Raw genomic sequence first — 16434 nt, forward strand, 5'->3', positions numbered from 1 at the left:
CGTAAAATAGAAAGTACATTTGAAAACATTTAAGAAAGGCGGTTTTATTTCCCAATGCTCATTAAACTCGGGTTCTCTAAGACTGATAAACGATGGGTTGCCTTTGATTAGATTTATTTCCACCTTTCTGGTATTTCAGTAAATTGTCGCTAAGTGTCTCAGAGGACGAGCACAAATACTCCTCGAAACGATACTAAAATATTCAGAGTCACTCGGACATTCAAATCAGAACTTCTATTTTTATCTGGTGCTAAAGTGTTAGCTGCATTGGCGTGATTGCAATATATCATCAGGCAGCACCATAATTATTAGTTTCCCCTCGCCTCTTTCCCCACCTGGGTTTTCTCAATTTTTAAAAAATAAATACAAAAATAACATGCAGCTTGAAGTTGTGATCAGTTTCAAACAAGGAATTAATGGCAAATTACTTTATTTCGCAGAATCTATGCAAATTAGTAGTGTGGATATGGTGTCTATTTTAGGAATTAAATTAATCTTTACTTAATTTTAAAGGATTAGTGATTTACAGACGGTATTAGTCTTAAGCTGATTTTTATATTTTTTCATAAAGAAATGATCTTTTATAAGTTACTCAAGTGCATTAGCACAGATTTACAAATCCTATATCCAATGTTCTGCACAGTATCGGAATATATCGGTGCCAAGCGCATCAGATACTAGTTGCAGTTACCTTATGGTTTTCACTGAATTATATGGGCTTTAGGGGTTGGTGACCAGCGTGGAATTTGCTGTTATATAATCACACACACTAATCTTGCCCCAAGGCGGCCTTCATATTAAAGAAGACTGATAGCCGAAAGTATTAATATTTATTGCACATAATTTCACTATCCTTTTATTGCTGATCCTTTCTACTTAATTTAGAAATGAAAATAATTAATGTTATAACAGTTATTGGGTTCAACAAACTTCTTACTCTAACTTCAGAATGTGGATTGTTTGACGGCAGCTTTCAGACCTTGCACAGTACATAGTCATGAACAGGCATGCGTGTTCTCAGGTTCACTATGCATATTTTCACACATAACTGCCTTCAGATGTACATACACACATGTACACCTGTACATAAGCTCCCATCGCCTGCCGTTCCTATTTTATAAGTATGGCTAATACTCACCAGTATTTTGTCTGTTCCCTTTCAGGAAGATCAAAACTAAACAACTTTTGTGGCGGTCTTTTTTTTTTAATGAACACAATTTAAAGTTCTTAAACATAGTTTGGCTGTACTGTAAATAATGCAATATCATCGTTTGCACACCCCTTCTCCCCAAAGCAAAAGACTCAATTCTTTTTACACAAATGAATGTGAGAGATTTGCCAGGAACAACTGTGACTTTGAAGCACTTTGCATACTTCTGGGAGTATGGATACCCATACCGGTGTTCATTGCAATTATGTAAAGATGCTTATTGTACCAACCGTACCAAACGGCGAAATGGATCTTCAGGCAATTTAACCTGAATTCAACCGAAAAGGTAAAGTTGAAAAGCTAAGTTTTTGTGGTCACTGCTACAAAATTGGAGGGTCTTCTCTGAGAAATGGAAAGCGAGGAAAAGAATGAGCCTGGCGTCTAAGGAAACGTGCAATGTGTTGAACGGACACATTTGTTAGAAACACATTGATATATGTAGATATATGAATATACAGATAAAAAGAAGTAGCCTGTTTGTGGGGGTGGGGATGGGGGGCACATTTGTTAATGTATGGACAAGAAGGCGCATGTCATTATATTTCCATTTAAAGTTGCAATGCAAGAGGCAGGCAAGATGAGTACCAGTAAGTCACTGTTTGTATTAATACAACGCGGACTGAAAACAGAAACAAAGCTCTGGATGTCTCTTTTAACACAAGAGCAAAGCGGGAAGGGACCAAAGGAACAGCAGAACATCGACATGTTGCTAAAACTTCTGGAACTAAACTGGGACGGTGATTTCCGCGTCCAAATGATTCCCTTCTGTCCTAAGGATGTTTCCACACGCCGCAGTACGTCCTTAACTCGCCCCATTGACTGGCAAGAGGTGAAAAGTCTGTGTCCTCTAACCAGCCGTGAATTCCTGACATTCCTCCCCTTTGCATGGTCAAAAACAAATCTGTGGAGTAACAGCAAGCGGACAGCAATCACATTCAGTCCCAGCCATGCAGAGAGAAAGAGAAAGAGAGAAAGAAACATCAACTATTGCAGTTCATTTCTTCGCGCCTGACAGGTAATACTGTCAAGAGTAAGGATGGCACTGAAAGCTTGGGTTCCCTTACCCACCTCGGCCAATCATATATTGCCGAAAATAATGGGCCACTGACATTTTCCATCCGACTTCTGCGGGATAATTCCAACATCATTGTTAATGAAACAAAGAGGGAGTTTATTTGCAATCGGGATGGGGGGCAGGCGAAGGAACACATTTTTGGACATATTAACCTATTCATTTTGTTTAACACAACCTTACATGTTTAAAAACAACATGCTTTTCATGGTATTATTTTTTAAATGAGCTGAACCCTTAACCAGTGGTTACCACATCCCTTACCAATCTTCCTAAAAATTGAAAATTCTTGATCTTCAATTGTACTTTCCTGTCTTACTGTCCAGCGTCTTGAAACAGAATGACTGAGTTCCACCAATACATTCTATCCGCTCTTACGTGATGCTGCATATACTTATAGTTTTTTTGCTAAAGAATAAAATTGATGTTCGAAGCAGTTCAACTCATTGTCAAGGGATTCGTGATTTACTGTTAATGTGCATAATAATTACAGGACACGATGGGCTGCTTAATTATCAGCGCAATGTGAAAATGACAGCGAAAATCTGTTATAAAAGTGCCCTCTTATTCTACATGTAGTCTTGCACTAAACGTGCAAAAATAAGCCGACTTAAAACTTGAAGACGAAACCCAATCAGCGCGTGAAAACCCTTTGACATTTTGTTGTTGCGTTTTTCAAAACAGTACAAAAAGTGCAGTTGAAGTTGTTATACAAACTTGGTACAAGAGATTTTTCGTGAAGCTGTTTTTTATTTGACCATACAGCCCCTCTCCCCACAGTGTTAACGTTTTAGTTGCCTATTTAATCTACCGCCGCCGTCTCCAAATAAACTTCTGTATCCGGACAAGGTGAGAGCCGATAGCTCTTGTACACTCTTGGCTGCGCCAGGGAGCAAAAGGTGCCGTTTGCACACTACATAAATAATCATTTGGAGAAAAACCTAAAAAAAATTCTACAAATCGAGTCCATCTGGAGCTGATCGAGATGATCAAAGGCCATGGTTTGCTTGGGCTAAAATGTGAGCCTGTCTGTGTCCTGCGAGCATATTTAGGAAACTCGTTTCTGTAACCAGAGAGAGAGAGAGAAAATACTCCACTGATCCCAACCCTTGACATGAACCCAACAGGGAGACCACTTTAAGAAAGCATACAAAACACATTTGCAGGGGAAAAAAATGGGATGGCGAACGAGACCTTTTTTGTAAACAAATGCCAACTTTGTTTGAAGTGTTGGCTGGCGCCGCGGATGGGAACATTGTGCTGACTGCTAATGAATTGCAAACCTCTGCACTGCGTATGTCAGTACAGTCCTGTTAGTGTGGTAATGAATGGATGGTCATCACTAACGTAAGTAAATCAAATTACATAGCGGAGAGTTAATAACTTCTTCAACTGTTTTCCTAATTGCTTTAAAATGCCACGTGCAAGTACACATAACTCAGAGACCCCAGGCTCCTTGGAAAACCAATGGATTTTAATTTTAAAAACTCATTTTATGTGCATTATGTATTGGTCTCTCTAGTTCAATTGAAAATGATATGCACTGCAAATAGAATCCTGGTGGGGAATTAATAGGGTTGCAATTTTTTTTATTGTACATTATTTCTTTAAAATGAAAACCAACCAACAATGCAATACTTCCACGTTAATTCCGTAATTGATAGCTGTGTATAATGCGACCGCAATGAATCCGTTGTTCAAGCGTCAAGTTTTAAGTCACAGAGTAACACGAAAGTTTGACTTTTTTATAGTAAGTAGTTTGTTGGAGAATAATATTTTTGCTGGAATCATTAAGCTGTGAACGTTATGTGACTAGTTGTGCGTATCCTCTTACTGTTGTATGGAAAAAAATAATCTAAGATGATATTTTTAACCTCGCGTGTCTTGACTGTTGGATTAGGGGGAAACAGATAAGGGCTGTGGAGCTCATTATGGCGCTACACAACAACTTCTAATGGTTTATATGGGTGAGTATTAAGGCGTGTCGACCACACATGTATAACATTGCATCTACGTAGGTTGCTATACAAGTAAAGCGACTTTGGAGGGGTTTAACTTCACCACAAGGGTACTTTATCGGCTTAAACTGTCACAGCAAAAACAGACAAATGGTGTTGAGGCACAGATCAGCCACGATCTAATTGCATGGGGAAATGGAGTCGATGGGCTGAAGGCTCTGCTCCTAGTGCTGTACATGGATTTAGTGAAACTTTAAAAAAAAATGTTATTGCCTCATTATCCACGCTGTTTGAAATGGTGAGGCTGGAGCTGTTGGAAGATCATGCTGAATGCAAGCTTCCAGGAGCTTCAATCTCTAAGGGATCAGGAGTGAATTTGCTAAGCTCCTTTTATGCTTTACTGTTAAAGAAATATTCCAAAATTACATACCAAGTTGCTGATTTTATCTGGGCTTGGCGTCTTTCATCATTTCCTTCTGCCTTATCCAGGCTTTGTAGATTTTTTTTGTTGTTGCTCGTTCTGTTCTCGCCTATACTCTAAAGGAGAAGAAATGTAAATGGTTTCCAGGTTAAAAAGAAATAAAACAGGCTGCCAATTCATTATGTAATAGGAATCTATTGACAAACGAGGTGATACGTTGTTAATTATTGTTATTATCCAGATGTACGAGTCAAGTTCTACTATACCGGCTTGCACAAACAAACCACTAGAGGCACTGACAAGAGTCAGGCTGCCACTTCAGAACAACGTCAAATTCAGTTAAAATGTGTAAAGGGAATCCTATTATTTGACCTGGTTAGATTATTAGTAAGGACATCTGTGACTGGCAGCTTACCAAATATTACCAGAAACATACCCGGTTATTCCCACCACCAATAAAACAGCAATATGTTAATTCCTACGAGCCGCTTCCCCCTCCCCTATCATTCTAGAGTCACAAAACAATTGGTAGAAATGCTGCAATCGAGAGAAAACAGAAGCGATTGCAAAGCAAGTGGCTGTTTTTGAATTTACCTATTGTGCGCGTCTATAAGCAATCTTGTGGCATTTTACTCACAAAAAGGGATTATAAAGCGCCACCGGCGTGGGATCAGGAGAGTTGGACTGGAGTATACTTTTCAGTGGAATCGCAGAGGGGATAAGGGTCTTGCTTTATTTAATCATCAAATCCCGGGAATGAAGCTCTTAATTAATTATGGGCGCTAAAAATTCAGCCCAGCTGTTTCTTTAGCTTGGCGCTGGCTCGAGTGGAGAAAGACAAACTCGGGCTGAGAACTGCTAGAGCATATTCAGCATAAATCACTTCCTAATGATACTCCTTAGTGAAAATGAACCTGCTAATGACGGATGGTTTATTGTCCTCTAGATTTCTATACCCTGTACAGTATAGCACAGTCCAGCCGAGTTGGACTATTAACGATTTTGCACTTCTACATGTTAAAAGCCTTTAAATATTTATGATCAAATTGTAAACTGACCTAGATGTGGATTGTCACGATATGATTTAAAACTGTGTACAAACCTCTCCAAAGTAGAAAATATTATAGATAACGGACAAGGTTAGTGAAGCAACAGTCCACATTTCTTAAGGAAGGAGGTTTGAAAACCAACGAAAAAGTAACTAAGACAAATAGACCTGTCCCTTGTTTCGCCAGTTCTAACTGAAGTCTCTGGGGGAAAACGTGCGCTTGTGATACTTGCAGCTGTTTGATAACACTCTGCAACAGTCCTTAGAATGCTGATCCAGTCAGATCCTGGCAATGAACATGGCGTGGTAAAAAAATTAAAAGATCTCTCGATGTCCCCCTCCCCCAAGTTAACGTTAAGCTCCTCGCACTATTTAACCGCAGTCGATCACACTAGAAAGAACTCAACACAGTATTGTAAATGCTCATAGATATATCAGGAACACACAACTGAAAGCGGTAAATGCATCCCACATTATAGATTATGGAGGGCTTGTTTGGGAGATATGTGCATTTATAGATCGGTTGTATTATAGGTTTTATGTCAGAGTGAACTGCTTTCGGTTTGGTACAGAGGCCTAATGTGGTGTAGGTGTGAAATTACCTCAACCACATTCACCCACGCGGCACCCCCTTTGGTAAGGTAAAACCTCATCAGCCAACTTTGAAATGTCACCACTTGATTAAGTGATCAGTTCACACGTTCGCTTTATATTTTTTAACATTAAAAATGAATGCACAGGATGCTGATAGTGGATGCAAGCGCGATTATGCAATTTGAAAGGCAACTACTTCATACAGTCTTCACCTGGGACTAGATTAAATAGGACAAAAATACTATCTTTATATTTTAACTTAAATAATTCTCATCATGTAAAAAATGTTACAACTTGAATTTAAAGGACATTTTAAAAATAACACTTGCTTCCATGTCCTCCCTGTCACTGAATTTCACTCACCCATCACTCCAGTGCTTGTTGAATAACCTGGGCTACCAGTTGGTCAAAAACTCAACCTTAAAGTTCTTACCCTTGTTTTCAAATGCCTCCGTGGCCTCACTCATTTGCTATATCTGTAAATTCCTTCCAGCACTCAGATCTCTGATCTATCACCTCTAGCCTCTAGTACACCACTGGATCTCCCTCCTTAGACCGCCCACTTTTCTGCCCATTTCTTTTCAGCCATTGCTTAGACCTATTTCTTTGACCAATACTATGACAAATGTTCTGAACTTGTATTCTGTGTCAAACATAGTATGATAATACTCCCATGAAGTACCTTGAAACACCTTAATATAATATAGGTCTTACATATATTCAAGTTATAAGATAGTACAGATGTAACATGTCATGTTAAGTATATTTATCAGGGGGTAGCTCAATCAAAGTCCCACTTACTTCTGTGATGAAGTTGACCTTGGGTCCTGCTCTTGGAGTTGAATATAGGACAAATAGGATTCCACTGCTCCAATGTTGGTAATAATCAAATCAGATGATCTTCAAACTTTGGTCCTTTTAACTTATTTGCAGGTGCTGCTCTGTCCATTGAATTAATGCAATGAAAACAATTGTGTAATAATGGAAGTCTTAAAAAAAACATAACAATTTGCTACAAAACTATATTCAACAACTTGGAATACTTCTGAAAAGGTTCAGAAGGGTCATTGGACCTGAAATGTTAACTCTACTTTCTCTCCAAGATGCTGCCAGAATTGCTGAGTTTTTCCAGTAATTTCTATTTTTGTTTCTGATCTTGGAATATTTACATTGAAAAACTTTACTATTGATTATATGTTCTGATGAACAGAACGATATATATGTAAACCCCCATTAACGAGCATCTTACATGAAATAATCTAAATATTTTAATTCACAAAAAAAGAAGAGGGAGATAGAGCATTAAAGAAATAGCAACAAATATGATAACATTTATCAGTGAGTGGCTTTTGAAAAAGCAACAAAAATCACAAAAATATAACGGGAAAACCAAAAGCTTTTATAAGAAGAATGCCAAGCTTAGAGATGGATAGATGCACAGATTCATCAGGGCAGAGATAGGATGATGGAGAGGCAAATTGCGATCAATGAGATTAGAGAAAAATGAAAACACTCTGATAGTGAGTTGGCCATGATAAAGAAAGATGCAGACAGTGAAGGAAAGAAAATTACATGCAGGAAACCAGGAACTAAGTTTGATAAGGCAAGAGTAAGTGGATTGCCTGTGTGTCAATTAATTATTAGTAATTTCCTTCATCTATCTCTCATTGATTTTAATGGTTCCATTTTAATTTGTCATGGGGAACGATAGTTTAGCTGTACATGAATCTAAAAGGGCCAATTCTTTTTAAGGGAGCAGTAATCAAACATTGTAAATAGTGTCAACAATAGTTATGAGTCTCATAAACTATCAGCAAGCCAATGTGCCTGAAGATTATACATGGAGTATAAATACACAAGCTAGATTCCTTCTATAAAGTTGTTAAGGGAGCTGCATAAAACGTGTCACATTGCAAAGGGGATATCGTTGAAAGTCTGTTGCACGTAGTTGGTTAGGGAATGGAACCATAAGTAACATTTACTGTCCCATGGGCTAAGCTACAGTTATAGTGAGGAATTAGTGCTTGCCTGTGCATATATGTGTTTTACTTACGCTGCAAAGACAAACTCTAGAGTAATCCATGGCAGAGCCAAAAGTTATGTATCTGTGTGTATCTTATATACAGTGTGTATGCTTGCACACTTCTGCAGTGCTGAAAAAGATTTGATAGCAGATCTGCCTATTGCTTAAATAAAGGACCACATTTAATTTTGGTGATTTTATAACTATGCTAAAAATCACACAACATCAGGTTATGCAGCTTTCTAACCTTCTCTTGACACATGCTTCAAGGTATAATTTCAGAGGTTTTAGAGGTAAAAGTCACCATTTTCATTTAGTAGTAAAATAGCACAATTTTCCCAGACATCCCCTTTCCTAAAAGAATTCGGTTTTTTATTCACTGAAACCAAACCATAGGCTCTTTGCTTAAGCTTGATGGATGCAAATGTAAATGTGCACTTATTTAATTGGATCAGGTCCCAAGATAAAAGAGATAAACGGCTCCCAGTTTGCCAAGTTATTTTCAGAGGCATGCAGTGATGTGTGTAGTGAAAGTTAATGAAGAAGCAAAGAGACAAACTGTACTTAAAATACCTTGGGTCTAGACTTGTTGAAAGGAAGCCTAGAGTTTTTTTTACATGTAGGAGAATTTGAGAGACGCATTGACATGCCCTTCAGTGGAACAGGTGGTGGTTTGTGGAGGATATCTGCTAAACATTACTGAAATAACAGAAAATCCCACACGACCATGGAGAGATCAGTTTTTGCTTTGGTGATGCACTGGTGATACCTGACGAATTAAAATGCTGCTTTAATTTTCATCAGTTTGCACTTTTTTGCTGTTTGATCACAGCTTCAAGCAATCACTTCACCTCATAGTGTGTAATCAAGCATGAACTACAAACGCAATTATTACCAAAAAGCCTATATCACTTTATTGACTTGTTTTTTTCTGTGTGGTTTACATCCATATGCATGAGCCATTAACAGACAGTTATTGATATAAACACAGTTTTTGTTGCTAAAGGCCTTCCAAAACAAATTCTCCGGCTGAGTGCCAATGTATGCATGTTGGCTTGGTGCAAGCTGATTAGTGAGATGATTTACAACCTAACAGAAAGGATGAAACTGTCAAGGCAGCAATTCAAAAAGACAAGATAGCACACCCACAAGGTTTCGTTCATGTTAACGTAAACCACCCAACAAATCAAGTGCTACACCACAAATACCTGAGACAGTCAAGCAATCAATTGGCTGCAGATTAAATGCAATCTCTATTACCAGTTTCTCTGGTAATTTGTTACACTGACAATAGTATCTCCTAGCTGTATGAAACCACCCCTCCTCACCTGTCCAACTGCGTGAGAATGGAGATATTTCAGGACCACAGCAGGGCACCTAATACAACAGTTGCAATATTGCTTCTGTTTTCTACCCTTACAAATAGCAAGACAATAAGTCTGAATGGTGGCCCACAAAGCACAGGGGTCAAATGCTGCAATTTCAGCTACATACAGTTGTTCCTTTTGTCACCAGACTTTTTTGCCCTGTTCATTAATAATAAAACAAAATCTTTCTCTTCACTAGCTGTCCTTGATGGAGAAAACCTTACTCTGCAATAAACTTTGGGACTTTGATCTTAGACCATTCACTTATGTCTTTATTTCGGCTGAAATCAGTGGCAAAACTATGTGAACTTATTGTTCACACTTGCTGCGCTTCTGGTTTAGAAAGAACTGATTTATTAGCTTGTCAAGGGAAGCATTGTTCAAGAAGGCAATCAAAAAGCACTTACCTAGCTAAACTAAAATTACTGGCTTTTCACTGGCTAATTTGTATAACTCCCATGGAGCAGCTTGGAAAAGGTTTGATGAGGCATAAAATGATGATTAATGAATTTATTGCCCTAGTGCTCATCAAATAGGAGTGTGATTTGTTCTCCTGGTGTAGTGTCTGTTGTATATAGAGAATAGCCAGAAACATGACTTTCAGCATCTGAGTGGCAGTTTGGTATTGGATTAATCAAGTATTGATAAAATACATTATAACACATATATAGGCATATGCCAGATGCCCTTGAGTTTTACGTTTCCTTTATAATTTTTGGCTTCTCTATTGAATTCTGAATTCACCTCTACTTCTCCAGCTCGCTGGGTAATTTTACCACCTGCATCCATTCTTAGCTCCAGAGCCAGAACTCACAACTGTTTCTACTTCTGAATTCATTGTCTACTTCCTTGCTGCTCACTGATTTTTTTCAGCACTTTTGTCCCTGCTCTGTCCTGTCAAGTCCTTTCCACGATGTGTCATAACCCCTTTCCTCCTACTGATTGAAGATGTTTGTGGCTGATCTGAATATTCTCTGTTCAAATCCACTTTCCTCAGACCCTTTCTCTTTAAATCACTTTAAAGTCCCTTTTTAAATCTCCCCATTCACTTTGCTGGTTAGGTCAGATTAGAATCTAATTAAAGCCAAAAGAAAATACAAGATGCTGTGATGTCCACTGCATATGAGCAATAACTACCAAGAGACTCCAGCTGAATTATGGCATCAGTATGATTCAAAAGGCAAGTGCTGCATATAATATAAAATGGTATAATATAATGAAAATATACAAAATTTAGAAGATAAAGTTATAGACAAAGAATTCAAAAAGGAAAAGTGCAAGATTCAAAGAAAAAAGGACATTTTTAAAATAAAAGCAAAAGAAAAAATATATAGAAAGTAATATCAGAAAAATAAATATGTTCTATTTTAAATGGAAGCTTGTCTGGTATAATTGGTCTAAGTAGAGTATGTGATATCTAAGGTAATGACAAATGATGGCATAGGTCTATTCATAGATGTTAAAAACTCAGTTCAACAGTTCTAATATTCTTTCTGACCCATTTGACCTGTTAAATTTCTATATGTAACAGAGGCAACATGAGGGGACTAGTGAGACAAAGGATGATTTGATAGGAGGTTAAATGAGAAATGTGAGGAAAGGTGCTGCAGGGAGATATCTGCTCAGTTTTCGGCCCCCAGCCTCTTTGACTACTGAAGTGGTTAAATGAAGTAATAGGATAAGGTGCAAGACAAACTGACACAAAAACTCTTTGCTTTAAAATAAAAAAGGCACAACAGTGATAAATTAAATATTGATTAAAGTGACAACAGATGACATGTCAAATGGATAAAAAAAACTGATTTTTTTCTGCGAGCACGACTATTTATTTTCAGCAAGGCAAAAATAGTTAAATAAGTACATTTCAATTTCATAGTAATTAGAACTTAATGTGTTACTTACTGTGCAGCATAGTTTTGGAAATGGAGACATGTTACACATATTCTATAATGTGGAGTTATGATAATTTGTTTGTTTAAGGCTATAAACTAAATACCAAGATCACCTTGTATTGGATTAGATGATATAACTTAATTTTTAACCCAATCATTTAATTAATTCATGGCACCTAGCAACCATTGAGTCTGGTATGACACTTCTGCTCGCAAAAATAGATTAAAAAAAAGACTGAAGGTGGTTGGAAATAATTGATTCATTGCATTACAGATAATAACATACACAATGTATTCCAGTATATCAGATGAATTAACAAACTACTTGAGCTTTGCTTTTACTGTTCCTATCATTGTGATAGCTGCTTATTTTGTGTGTGACCTAGAACACACCATGAGTGCATTTATATTTCATCTGTAGGAATCAGATATATTCACTAAATTCTCTCCACCAGTACATCAGCTCCATTAGACATTCCCTTGATGGTGATGCTATCATGCCATTATGTTTATGTGCCAAGCAGCTCAGTTGTTTTCAAATGTTGCTATTGGGTGATTAATCTTTGGAGTGGGGGAATGATAACTATTTTGGATTCTTTCTAGTTTAATTCTTTCCCCTATTTCTGCTGAATTGAAAATGCAGAAACTTTTCAATTACACTGCAGTCTGAGATGTGCAGTTCATGTTCGAAACTGTCATGTATTGGAAACAGAGAGGAAGGTTTCCAGATCAATACGATTTGCTAGCGAAACTTCAGTGTGACTGTGAGGGTACTTAATTGCAACGGAAGAACTTTGAGTAAATTCACACTTATGCTGCACTTCAACTATCACAAAACAGCTTTTATTGCTTAAATAAAGGGAGAAGTATGAGAGCTTCTTTTCGGTGTAAAGGATTTGTGTACTATTTTCACAAGACATATATACATCTTATGTCATTTATCAAAAGCAACTGTTCTTTAGATTTCAGAAATTATAAGTGCTTCTCTGACTCATGAAGCTTAGCATAAATAGTAGCACATTAAAGTAAAGAAGAACTACACTCAATTGTGATGCATGAATTGTATGGCATGAAAAGTTTGATGAGCATGTATTAGTGCAGTTTGTCCAACAAGCATTGCTGTAGCCACCTGGAGTGTTGCCTTCAAAGCACAAGGAACTCCATTCTATTTACCTGTACTGAATTGTTAGTTTATCTCTCTGAACTTTATTGACCAGGAAATTTGGAAGAGACTGTTTTACCACCTGCTCCCGCTGTGGCTCAATGTAAAAATCTGAATGTCCAGTGCTGTGACTGCCAGCAGACTGGGGACAGACCAGTAGTAGGTATGCAGGTAATTAGCTTAATCAGTCCGTAGGGACCTTAAGTATCTATCTCTAATAAAGAGAGAGAGATTATTTGTTAGGCAGTTCAAACATCAAGCAGGCAAGGAGGTAGGTCCAAAGTCTACCACTCACTTGGAAATCAAACCCACACTCTTGACATCATTCTGAAACCATACAAGAGCTATCTAACCATCAGAGCTAACCAGTCTCCAGTGATAGTAACATCAATCCAATATTTCTATTTGACCATTGTGATCTGTGGCATTTGTCAAAACTGTTAGCTACATGGACCATTTAAATATTGTCAATTTGCCTGCCAGGAATACTGTCAGCAATAAAAAAAGTTCTTAAGTGCTTCGTACTTTTAGGAGCAAATGCTTAAGAACTAAGTACTTTCAGGAGCAAGTGCTCCATTGCCCAACAACACCACATTCGAGCTTGGACTGCTGTCACTGACATCTTAGTGAGTGGGCAAAAAAAAACAGCAAATGGCATAAAGCATAGGAAGATCAGAATGTGTGTCCTTTAGCAGGAAGAATTGAACAACATCACATGATTTAAATATGGAGAAATTGCAGAATTCTGAGGTGCAGAGGGATCTGGATATCCTGGTACATGAATCAGGTAAAGCTAATATATAATTACAATAATGATTAAGAAGATAGATTGAATATTGTTGTTTATTGCAAGTGGAATGGAATATAAAAGTAAAGATGTTTTGCTATGGCTATACAGAGTTTTATTATGACCACATCTCGAGTATATGTGAAGTTTGATCTCTTTATTTAGGAAAGTATGTTAATGAACCAGTTCAGAGAAGGTCCACTTGGCTGATACCCGGGATGAGATGATGGTTATCGTATAAAGAAAGCTTGGACATGCTGGACCTATATTCATTGGAAGTTAGAAGAATCAGAGGTGATCTTTTTGAGACATTAAAATCCTGAGAGGACTTGACAGAGTGGATGCTGAACATAAGAGCACATGAATTAGGAGTCAAGTATGCTCTGTCATTCAAAAAGATCCTGACTGATCTGATTATCCCACATTTCTGCCTGCCCCCAATAACCTTTCATCCCCATGCTTATCAAGCAACTATCTGTCTCTACATGAAAAAAATTCAAAAATTCTGCTTCAACTATTGGTTGAGGAACAGAGTTCCAAAGACACACAGCCCTCTGTGAAATGTTTTTCCTAATCCTGTCTTAAATAAGTCACCCCTTATGTTAAAATCATGACCCCTAATTCTAGCTTCATGCAAAATAAATATCTTTTCCATATGCACATTGTCAAGACTCTCAGGATCTTACAATTTTCACTTAAGTCACTTCTTACCCGTTTAAACTCCAGTGGATGCAAGCCAGTATGTACAACATTTTCTCATGCGAAAACCCACCCATTCCATTTATTAGTTGAATAAATCTCCCTAAACTGCTTTCAATGCATTGACATTATTGACAAAGGGCGGCACGGTGGCACAGTGGTTAGCACTGCTGCCTCACAGTGCCAGAGATCCGGGTTCAATTCCCGCCTCAGGCGACTGACTGTGTGGAGTTTGCACGTTCTCCCATGTCTGCATGGGTTTCCTCCGGGTGCTCCGATTTCCTCCCACAGTCCAAAGATGTGTAGGTCAGGTGAATTGGCCATGCTAAATTGCCCATAGTGTTAGGTAAGGGGTAAATGTAGGGGTATGGGTGGGTTGCGCTTCGGCGGGTTGGTGTGGACTTGTTGGGCCGAAGGGCCTGTTTCCACACTGTAATGTAGTGTAATCTAATGTAATTATTTCTTAAATAAAGAAACCATTAGTGTACTCCTGATGTGATCTCATCAAATTTCTGTATAATTGAAGCATAAACTCCATAATTTTGAATTGAATTCTAAACAATCTTCGTTGGAGAACTCAGAAACACAGTTCAAAAAACAGTCATCTCTTGTTTAAAAATGAAATGAAACTTTTAAAAATCTTTCACAGCGTTGTGAGACTCTCTTCCCCAGAGAGTGGTGGTCATTTATTACTTTTAAGGCAGAGGTAGATAGATTCTTAATAATTATCAGTCAAATGTTATCAGGAGTAGGAATGTGAAGTCAAGGCCATAATCAGATCAGCAATTCTCTTATTAAATGGTTGAAAATGTTTGAGGAGCCAAACGGCCAACTCCTGCTTCTAATTCATTTTTTTGTAATGTAATAAAGCCATTTAACAGATCAAAATGGTGATAACTGTGAGAAGTACATTGATTCAATAGGGCGGTACTCCTCTGATATTGGGATTAAGGCAGATTTTGTCACAATGTATAGAAGACAGTCATGGTTTGCCACATAGAGAGTGGTTGATGTTTATAATGAATGCAGAACATCAAAAACATGGCATCGCTGGTAGCTTTCAGCCACGTTCGACAAGTCTAGTCCCGTGTGGAATCACACTCACATATAGACAAAAGGAAGCACTTACTAAGTTTTGGATAATTCTTTTTAGAATGAATACAGACAAGTTCATTTACTAAATGGTTCTCTAAATTTTAAATGATTTTACAGTCTGTTCATTAAAAGGTCATATGTTTCTGGTAGTGCTATTATCATGGAAAGCAAGAGTTATAGGAGAAGCTCATAAAAATGCTTATGCATTATCAGTTAACGGAGTTATCACTGCAACTGCCAAAAATGTTTTGACATTCAGAGGAAGAAGACATTTTTGCTATTACTGTGGTAATATTTCAGAACATCAGCAGTTTGAATGTGTGGCAGAGAGCAGGGTTTGATTGATTTCCAGTAAATACAGTTTATGTCAATATAAGTAAAGAGATGGTATTAATAATAAGCATAATGTTAGACAGTGATAGTTTGCAGACATAATTGCTTTAATGTGGGCAATTAAGACTAAGTGCATGTGGTTTTAGTGACTGCCCTACATTCCTGTGGATGATTACAGTGATCAATGCATGTGATTTGTAAGTAGCTTCATATTGATCAAGCAGTAGAACATTCAACCTTGAAGAAGCCATTTGCTAAGACACAAAATGTAATATCCTTTTATGCTATCGAGTTGTATTTATTTCTATACTGATTATCTGTTTTTTGATGGATGTAAAGTTTTCACCCCAGAATGGTTTCCAGATGTATTTTATTTATATTTCCATAAAATTGGATTAATATTTTAATGTAAGCAGAGAATATATTAAAAGTTAAAATAGTAGATAAGCAGAGGCAGACATTTAAGGAGATATTTCATAACGCCCAAAGATATGTTCTGTTGAGGAGGAAAAACTATAAGGAGAATGAACTGTCCCTCACTAACTAAAAGAGTTAGTGATGGTATCAGCTTACAGAAAAGGCATACAATGCATAAAATAAAGATTAGTGGTATGCTAGAAAGTTGTGAATATTTTAAAAATGAGCGAAGTATGACTAAAACAAAAATGAAATAAGATTGAGGATAAACTAGCAAGAAATGCAAAAATCAAAAATGAGACCTTCTAAAAGTATATGAAGAAAAAAGTGATAGGAAACATCAGTGCCATAGAAGA

General features: G+C 37.4%; 1 long non-coding RNA gene across 2 annotated transcripts; it reads right to left on the bottom strand.

Annotated features, from left to right (window-relative positions):
• Nucleotides 1-1192: 1192 nt before the first annotated feature.
• LOC122558434 lies at nt 1193-5871 on the bottom strand. 2 transcript variants are annotated; one of them, XR_006314141.1, is made up of 3 exons: nt 5764-5871; nt 4671-4777; nt 1193-2111 (listed from the first exon to the last, which is right to left on the bottom strand). It is a non-coding gene; the product is annotated as an uncharacterized LOC122558434 (long non-coding RNA). The 2 variants fall into 2 exon arrangements; XR_006314140.1 differs by lacking the exon at nt 5764-5871 and adding an exon at nt 5299-5378.
• Between the last annotated feature and the right edge of the window lie 10563 nt (nt 5872-16434).

The sequence above is a fragment of the Chiloscyllium plagiosum genome, chromosome 17 (assembly GCF_004010195.1).
Source record: "Chiloscyllium plagiosum isolate BGI_BamShark_2017 chromosome 17, ASM401019v2, whole genome shotgun sequence".
In the NCBI taxonomy this organism is placed as follows: Eukaryota; Metazoa; Chordata; class Chondrichthyes; order Orectolobiformes; family Hemiscylliidae; genus Chiloscyllium; species Chiloscyllium plagiosum.